Genomic DNA, 10,174 nt, shown 5'->3' on the forward strand with positions numbered 1-10,174 from the left:
TCCGCAATTCATTTAAAGATATCTTAGAGACGTATTTAAGTCATATCAAAAATATATCTAATTCGAATTACAGATATCTTTAAGTCCTTTTAAGATACCTATAATTCGATTTGGCGATATCTTTAATTCATATTTAAGATGTACTATTTATGATATATTCTTTAATTGATTCAGGATATCGTCACATCACATAAGAGATATTTTGAATACATATAAAGATATATGTTATTCAATTCAAGATATCTTTAATTTATTTAAAGATAGATAGATAGACATAAATAAAGGTGGCGTAGGTGAGTATTATGTTGATATAGATGTTAATCATACAAGATAATACTATTAAGTCTAGACTGATAATTCTATACATACATACTTACATATACAAAGGTGGCGTAGGTGAGTATTCTGTTTATTTCTGCTATTAATCAAACAAGAAGATACCTTTCAGTCAAGTTTGATAATTCTATACATACATATACCAAGGATACGTAGATGAGATATTTTGGTGGATGTTTCCATTAATCATGGAAGAAGATACCTTCCAGTCTGGTTGGTATTCTGCACATACAGATATATACCAAGGAGACATAATGGTGATATTGCTGTTAATCATACAAGAAGATGCCTTCAGTCTATTTTCTTATTTTACGCATATTTGAAGGTATCGTAAGTGAAATATTCTAGTAATTTATTCTGTTAATCATACAAGAAGATATATCCTTTAAGTCTAGATACATATTTCTGTTTTTACACACGGTCACAATCATGCCATTTGTTGAACAAAACCAAACTCAAATGTTTATCACATAGTTTCATATCTTATTACGTACCTTATTCTCCTGCAATCATGTACATTTGCAACAACCACAACAACAACAACAACAAGAGAATTGAAGAAGAATGTGCGATATAATGTAGATAAAACAGGACAATGCAATACAACACACGTTTACACAAATACAAATAAATCACAATCTAATACAATGCCATGCAATAATTTGTATTCCCATGCAAATACAACGAAACGCCATGGCTTATATATTGATTGGAGAGAAGAATGACACTCGGAATTACTTTGATGTGTATATATGCCTTCTGCAAGTGTGTAGTACTTGAATTTATATAGGGCAGTACTGTAGCGACTGTTAGAAATATTTTTTTGCATGAGATTTTGGAGGAAGGTAACTTTGCACAAGTAACGGGAGCCGCATTTACAACATAGCCGGGTGCAAAGGCGCTGGTATCACCTTGTTCCTTACATGACGATAAAACGTGTTACAACCATTCTGTATTAACGTGTCCAAAGTAAAGCTGAAGTTGCCAATGCCAAACGTTCCTTTCAATAGAGTTTAACAATAGTTGATAATGGTACAATATACCGATAGGATATTGTACCAACATATACACAGTGCCGTGTTGAATGAAGAAAAGGCAACAAGGGTAACAGAATAACAAAGTCATTCTACCGTTAACTCCCACTGTAAAGTGACTTTTATTCCACATTGCGATTAATCTGCCTTTTACGTCACAGGTAGGATTTTACATATTACATTTATTATATCATACTGTGTTTGGAATGTAAAGTTGCCATATCATGCAGCATGTCATTCTATAGATTAATGTAAAACCAAGGACTGAGGGAGGATACGCAGTACTTGTAAGAGCAATGGGTATTACTGGAAAATATTGTTAAGAATATATATTGGAAGGTAAGGGAAGAATTTATGTGCAGGATTGCTTGTATTTGATACAATTCTATGCAGCTGAATTACTATGGGTTGCAACGTTATAAATTGGCAGTATATTGTACGATACAAAGACCGATGTGTGTTGATTAAGGAATAATAAATTTCATACGGACGTCCCGTAAGATTCTTATCTGCAACATCAAGCTCTCAAGTAATCCATTTAATGTCAGATAATGGTGAAACTACGCACTATCTATTAACAAAATGTCATCTATAAGCTTTAGTTTGTATTTTAAATCCTAAGGTTAAAAGGAAGCCAACAGAAGACCATTTGAAACCATATCCATGTTTGATGATCATGGATGAATACCAGATTATATCAAGCCTTCTCAATTTGATGCGTATTTATAGAATTACGAGTAAGGCGTCTATTTGTTGCGCCCTCTTCTGCTCCCGGGACGCCGGACGGAAATGTACTTCACCATCTAACTACTTGAACCCTATAGTCATCACCACAGCAGTGCAGCCATCATGGTAAACGAAGTTGCTTCGAAATCAGTGACAGAAGCAACCTCCTCCCTTTTCCCACTTCGCACGGAACAATTTTATATAGGGTAACTAAAACCTGGAAAATAGTGGTTGTGGGATAGAAAATGAACCTCTACCCCGTGTATGCATTCAGTATACATCCGTACAGTACCGTTTATGCACTATATATGTACAGTTGCGTCTCTTGTACGGTGCAGTGTGTAAGCTTTACGATTGGACAATACGTCAGGTGGTAAGCGTGAGAAAAACTTCGAACGAAAACGAAAGTAAAGCTTATAAAGCGATGCATAAACAATTATTGTTGACGTCATGGCGATTCCGAACTAAGCACAGGGATTCTTCATTAGTAACATTAGTAATAGTTTGGTAAGATACATTCAAGTTTTATCTGAATAAAATTAGGGAAATAAAAATGTGCTTTTTAAAAAATTCCCCGAAAGATTGTTTAAGCATTTTTTTCGATTGCATAAATTTATCTTTCCTTGCGAGAGAGGAATACTCTTATGAATGACTTATCTTTACACAAAGTTAGAGAATCGGAGACAATGAACCGCTGTGACATTTTAAATGACCCAGGCTTCGGAACATTGAGCTTCCTCGATCATTCTATAAAGATCAGGACCTCGGAAACAGAGAGCACCATCGGACATCCTAGTTACCCAGGCCTGGGAAACATTAAGCTACCTCGAACATTCTCTAAAGGTCATGACCCCGTAAACAGAGTGCGCCATCAGACATTCTTATAACACGAGTCTGTTACTCCAATTCAGTTGATGAAACCTAAAGTGTTTATATTATTTGGAACAGTTACGACTCATAATTTAACATTTGGATGCCGGAAATCACTAACGAAGTATTGGGGTATTCCATTATTATTATCATTGTTTTAGAATGCAAGTTAGTCTTTGTTGAATACTTTTGCTGAAGCTTGTAATTCTGTCCAAGTAAACATGTCTGCTGCAGCTGTTTCAACTGCTTCGACTTTATTTAAATCAAACTATGTAGAACGCCCAAGCTTACATACTACAATACAGTTAAAGTTACTGTGTTTATATATAAATTATCCGACCCTTATATCCCATCGGGCTAAAAGGTCGTGGTAGATCAAGTAAAGACGGTTGCAACCAATGTTTCCAATGTGGTTGGATCCGTACAGAAGATTCTCAGATTTTACTTTCAAAATACGCAAATAGAAAGAGTGAGATGGAAAATAAAACTCAACTGAAAATACTAAACGACTGAAGGATCTCCTATGGTTGGAAGTTTCCGGTTTCTTTTCAACCTCCATCAGCAAATGAGACTCAAAACAACCTAGCAATGTTTACATATATAACCAAGATGAAGAAAGGAAGAAAACTATTTTTTTTGAGGCTAAGTAAATTGCAATAATTTTTAAACAAACTAAAATAGAGGATAAGGGAAAAATATGCAGAAGAATACAGGCTAGTAGTTCATGTCAATGAAAAGGTTGAATGACAAGAAAAGTACCTGTGCTGTGGCCGAGTGGATAAAGGTGGTGGCATTTGAAGCACTATAGTATTACTATTGCTATTGCTATTACTATTGCTATTGCTATTGCTAGTGCTATTGCTATTGCTAGTGCTATTGTCATTGCTATTACTATTACTATTGCTATTGCTATTGCCTTTGTTATTGCTATTGCCATTGCTATTGCTATAGTATTTATTGCTATTATTGTTATTATTGTTATTATTGTTATTATTGTTATTATTGTTATTATTATTATTATTATTATAATTACTATTATTAATATTATTATCATTATGATTACTATCATCATGATTATGATTAATTTGGATTTAGATAAACAAGGGGGGTAACTTATGGACAAATTTCAATGCTAGATCAAAGTGTTTAGATTTATTGAGTACTTTTGATTTACTGGATATTTGGAGAGAAAGAAACCCTCATAACAAATATTTTACTTGGAAGTCAAATATCTCTCCTGATATCTGTTGTAGGTTTGATGTGTTCCGTATTTCTCGCTCTCTTGGCCCGCTCGTAACAAATACATCGTTTTCTCCCAGTTTAAAATCTGATCATTCTATTGTCAATATTGATCTAAATGTTTTCTGCGAGAAGAGAGGTCCAGGGTACTGGACGTTTAATTGTTCTTTACTTAATGATGAGGAGTACATAAGGATTATTGAAGAAACTTTTCACTTGATTTGTACAAATGAAACCTTTATGAACCCTTCTAAAAAATGGGATTATATAAAATATAAAATTCGTACAGTGTCGTCAAATTATAGTAAAGCAAGACTCGTAGAAAACATGAAGTAGATGTTGTTAAAAATATTTCTAAGTTGGAAAAGGACTATTTTGCTACCCTTTCCTTAGATGTTCTTCATAAGCTCAATTCTAAAAGAAATAAGCTTGAACATATTTTTGATTACAAGCTGCGTGGTATTATTGTACGTTCTAGTGCGAGGTGGGTAGGCTATTGGGGAGAAAAATACTAAGTACTTTCTTAATTTAGAAAGACACAAAAAGACTAGATATGCTATTCCTAAGTTGCATGATCCAGGTGGTTCAATTATTTCTGATACTACTTCAATTCTTCGCATGATCGCATCCTTTTATGGTGACCTGTATTCTAGTCAACGTTTTGAGCTAACCCCATTTTCACGGACCTCGAGATTACAAAATCCTTAAATGTTGAGGATGCTAATTAATGTGATGGGCTGTTAACGGAGGATGAATGTAGAACCGCCCTCATTTCTATGAGTAAAGGCAAAAGCCCTGGTAATGATGGATTGTCGATTGAATTTTATCAGCATTTTTGGCCTTTAATTGGTACTGTTGTATAACAGACTCTTTAAATTTCTCGTATACTCATTTGGGTCTCTCGAAAGAGCAGCACGTAATAATATCATTCTTATTCCTATAAGCCTGGAAAAGATCATAACTTTGTTAAAAATTATAGGCCTATTTCTTTATTGAATATAGATTAAATGATTTGTTCAAAAGCATTAGCTACTCGAATTAAGAAGGTTTTGCCTATAAGTATTGGTCACAATCAAACGGGTTATATTAAAGGACGTTTCAAAGGGGAAAATATTCGTTGTATTTTAGATTCTATCGATTTCTGTAAGCTGAATTCAATCCCTTCTTCGTCTTCTAGTGTAAATTGATTTTGAAAAAGGGTTTGATAGACTGAATTGGGATTCTATTTATCATTGCCTTGAACGTTTTAATTTTTATGATAGTTTCTGTCCTTGGATTCGTCATTATATTCAAACTCTTCTGCTTCAGTTTTTCATAACGGTTTTTCCTCGGCGCCTTTTGACATTACTAGGGGTGTGAGACAAGGTTGTCCTCTCAGCCCTGACATATTTATAATTTGTTTGGAAATTCTAACAATGAAAATCAATGCAAGCTTATGTGGTAAGGGCTATTTCTATTTTAAATAACGAATTAAAAATCCTCCAGTATGCGTATATACTATTTTATTCCTTGATTGTTCTCATGAGTCATTGAGAGAAGTTATTCTTATCCTGAAAGATTTCGAACCTGTCTTCTGGGCTTAACATTAATTTTGATAAGTCTAGTGTTTTGAGGTCCTTTAATTACTCATAAACCACACTTTATTGACAAGTATTTTTTAAGGTGGACTGATGGTCCAGTAATTGTTTTAGGTATTGTTATTTGCAATGATGGAGATGAACTTTTTCGGTTAAATTTCATGCCCAAGTTGTCTCGACTAAAGATGTCATTGGATTTGTGGTCACGTAGAGACCTTACTCCTTTTGGTAAAATAATTTTGGTGAAAACGTTTGCTTTATCTCAATTGGTGTATCTATTTCAATGCTTGTCAAATCCTCCCAATTATTTTATCAAGCTTATTAAGCTGTTATGATTAATTAAATTTCAGAGGGAGGATTAAACGTTACTCATATAAGCAGTTTTATTAATGTTTTAATTTGTACATGGGTTAAGAGATATATACATGACACTACTGAGGCTTATTGGAAAATGTACTTTTCCTATTATCTTATAAAGTTTGGTAAACAATTGCTATTTGAATGTAATTTTATGCCAAGAGACGTTAAAACGGAAAATCATTTCATAAATGATGTACTATATGCTTGGTCCCTATTTGCTTATAAGAATCCCACTGTAATTTTATTGATCAAATTATCTGGAACAACCAAAATATTAAAGTAAACAATTATGTTATTTTTTACAACCATTGTTACGAGAAAAATCTGATTCATATTCATAATCTTTTAGATGCAAATAACCGGTTCTTAAGTTTTCTGGATTTTAAACGAAAATTCGATATAAATTGTCCTTTCACATTTTACTGTGGCATTATAAATGCTATCCCAGGTCATTGGAGAAGGTCATTAGATGCCTACAATGGTATCGAGGAAATTCCTTTGAATATAATTCATAACAATGCATCCCTATCTCGGTTCATTTATAAGCAGCTTATTCAGGGACACGTAACTATTCCAAAGTGTATTGTTAAGTGGAATGCAAACTTCGACTATAGCTCTCTACAATGGCGTGTAATCTTTCAAATTCCTTTCAAGTCGTTAACGGAGACAAAATTACAATACTTTCAATTTCGTTTTCATCCTCGAATACTTGGGACAAACCATCTTCTGAGTTTGATGGGTTTAATTGACAATTCACGGTGTACTTACTGTGGCCTAAAGGAGGAGACTATTGAACATTTGTTTTGGGAGTGTAAAATAATTTCTGCTTTTGTTTTAGATATTGAGCAACATATTTTTAATAGACAATTTATTTTTTCCAGGTCGGATATGTTTTTCGGCTATCAACTGCTATTGAAGCATCCGTTGAATTTTTTAATTTTTCATATCAAATACTATATATTCCAGAAGAAATTAAATATGAGCATTCCCAACGTTAACGAATTTTTGTATAAATTAACATTTCTGTTACAAGTTGAGAAATACTTAGATTATGGTAAACATCGAGGACCTCCATCATGCAATCTCCTAAGACACACTTTTAGTAATTGTGCTATGCTCTTTGAATATTGAATATTTGTAATCAAACAGTAATAAAGTGTCATATATGTCTTAATATAAGTTTTTTATTATGGGAAAAGACTTGACAATAAATGATGGCATAAAAAAATATTGAAATTATGATAATGATTATGATTATTATGATTATTATTATTTAAAGCAGGATTAAAGTAAACCATCAGAGTATACTTACCTCTGTCAACTAGGTAACCCTGTCACGGTGGTGAGCACTAGTGGATAAACTAAACATATGCCCATTATAGGTTACATGGCATGCCGACTCCATTGAGATGTAATGTATTTTTAGTAGACGCACTTCTTCAACAAATTAATAATGTTGTAGGCAATATGCACCGATATCATCGACGTGTTAAGTATCTGTAGTGACACTACACTTCTGCCTTGTTGCTCGAGTATATCTGTCGTGGATGTTCACCGAACTACGAACTGGTCAGAACACGCATTCTTCACTTGAAGCGTTCAACGCCATCCAAGCGTTAATTCCTTCAACATGCATGTATGCATGGTTGTAGTGTGACACAGGCTTTATTCTTTAATCAAATAATATTATACCATATTGGTATCTTCTGCAGGATATTGCCTACATAAACTACAATGAGAAGACTCCTCTGGGATGCTTTCTTTGTATTATATTTTACAGTAATTAAGAAATGCCTTCGAGACGAACTATCGTTGATTAGCTCACACATTGCAGAAGTAGAAAGGCTTTGACGCGAAAATGAAGAAAAACTTTCTATTTGAATGAAACATCAGTTTTACGGCATAGTTATCAGTATTCTGTATGCTGAGTAGAGTATATATAATATAGACAATGCTCAGTGAACGTATTGGTCTTCCCGGCATCGGTTAAATCGTATATAGGCTACCGCGGTGTAAAGGCTACCGCGTATATAGGCTACCGTAATAGGCTACCGCGGTATACAGTTATATAAAGAATTCGTCCGGAGTGAGTTACGAGCATTCACTTACAAGTTAAACCTATCCTTTTATTTGTTCTTAACGGTGTCTTCTACATATAAATAAACAGCAATAATTAATATCAAAAATAAATAAACAGAGCTTTATGCAGTTACGTTCCTTCCGTAAGGTCCTTGCATTTAATAAAGTATTGGGATATGTACGGCAAACTTGTAAAGGTAAGAGATTTAGGCGTTAACTTCTTCACACAAAGATACTCATGCACACCAAAAATAAATTGATGCGCAGATGTTTTATGTCTCATTTGATTTAAAAACAAAGGTGGTTGGCTATCCAAGAAACAGTGGCGTCATCGTAAGAACGATATGTCTGGAACAAGTTGATAGTTATCATGAACCGATATAGTTGTTTGCATGGTAGTGTATAATATGTATATATCATAAAGGATAAGAAATATGAGTAACCAAAGGTCTGGTTTGGTCTGGTTTAGGTGAGTATAATTATCATTTTTAGAAACAAACTATATGTGTGATGTTGAAATTCTACAAGTCATGATGAACACTAGAACAACAGCAAAATCTAATCAGTATCTTCTCTTGTTTTGCACTCGTTAGGTTAGAATGAATTTAGGAGTAGAATTCGTTAAGCTGGGATCATTTATTACATGCAAATCTGTGAATGTGCGTTCCAAATATTATGTTACACTTGAGTATCAAAGAAATGATCATTGTGGCAGTAACCAATATCGGATGTTTATAGTTCGTTTTTCTGAGCCATGAATATTGTATGCCTTATATTGACTTCCGAGAACAATACTCGGCAGTACTCCATGATTAACGCCAGGACTACCAAATGGTTAGAAATCGAAGAGTTCCTTTACTAGGTTCCTATTGCTATTTTAGTCTTTAGATATTTATGTGTTTGTCTTCTTGTCTGGTCAAACGTGCACTGTGTGTGTAAAACCAGTATAGGCATATGTTAATCTTATGGTGTGTTTGAACATGGAACCGAAAATTTAAAATACCAATTAAATAATCATGCTGTGGAGGAAGAAAAGGAGGTCAGCAGATCAAAATAGTTTAGATTAAATCCATCAGGTTTTAACTAAACTTGATGACTTAGAGGGAAATATATTATGGTCAGCTTGATAAAATCTAACGCAATGGTCATCTATTTCATCGCTATACTTCTTCATGTTGCTATAAGATACCGTACAAAATGTACGTTTCATTACGAGAACGGAATGATTTACTTCAAGCTACTTCCTGTTTCTTCACAGAATAAGCCATACCGGCAAGTTTTACTGTGTGTGAATTGCTTTCGGAATCATGGCAGTAGGGTAATATTCATAATAATGATAATGTTTCGAACTGGTTTGGGGTACAATCAGGGAACGAGTTTGGCAATTTACTGCTTAGTACTTCGTACGCCTCTGTGGTTTACAAAAAGAAGAAGGAAAAAAACTATGCGCCCAACGTGGGGCTCGAACCCACGACCCTGAGATTAAGAGTCTCATGCTCTACCGACTGAGCTAGCCGGGCAGACGATTTAAATCAGCGGCAATATTTGAATTGTTACTTTAAAGAAATCTATGCACTAACTCTAAGAATGAGTTTCAAAGTCCACAGATTAAGTATACGATAATTCACCTTTGTGAGTACTTCCACGGTGTGTTAGCCTCATTTGTCAGTATCATAGCTGTGTTATTATTTGACAAATGCAGACTAATTCCTGTGTACCTTTACCGCTATGTACACCCACGTGGGTGATTTGATACGTAGTAGCAGCTCCCTGCGTATCTTAGTACTGAGTGTTGAGTGGAAATGTCAACAATAGAACAAGATGCCCTCGTGTCGAGGAGGTATGCCCTTTGTAATATATATCCTATCTACGGACAATGGAAGTCATACTCTCACACAGGGTACACGCGGGAGTCGGATCTGAAAATCAATAACGACTTTCATTTTAGTTTTA

The 10,174-nt window shown here is 34.3% G+C and overlaps 1 non-coding gene across 1 annotated transcript; it reads right to left on the bottom strand.

Moving 5' to 3' along the window:
• Window positions 1-9,668: 9,668 nt before the first annotated feature.
• Trnak-cuu (transfer RNA lysine (anticodon CUU)) lies at window positions 9,669-9,741 on the bottom strand. The gene has a single exon. It is a non-coding gene; the product is annotated as a tRNA-Lys (tRNA).
• Window positions 9,742-10,174: the final 433 nt, after the last annotated feature.

The sequence above is a fragment of the Apostichopus japonicus genome, chromosome 18 (genome assembly GCF_037975245.1).
Source record: "Apostichopus japonicus isolate 1M-3 chromosome 18, ASM3797524v1, whole genome shotgun sequence".
Classification (NCBI taxonomy): Eukaryota; Metazoa; Echinodermata; class Holothuroidea; order Aspidochirotida; family Stichopodidae; genus Apostichopus; species Apostichopus japonicus.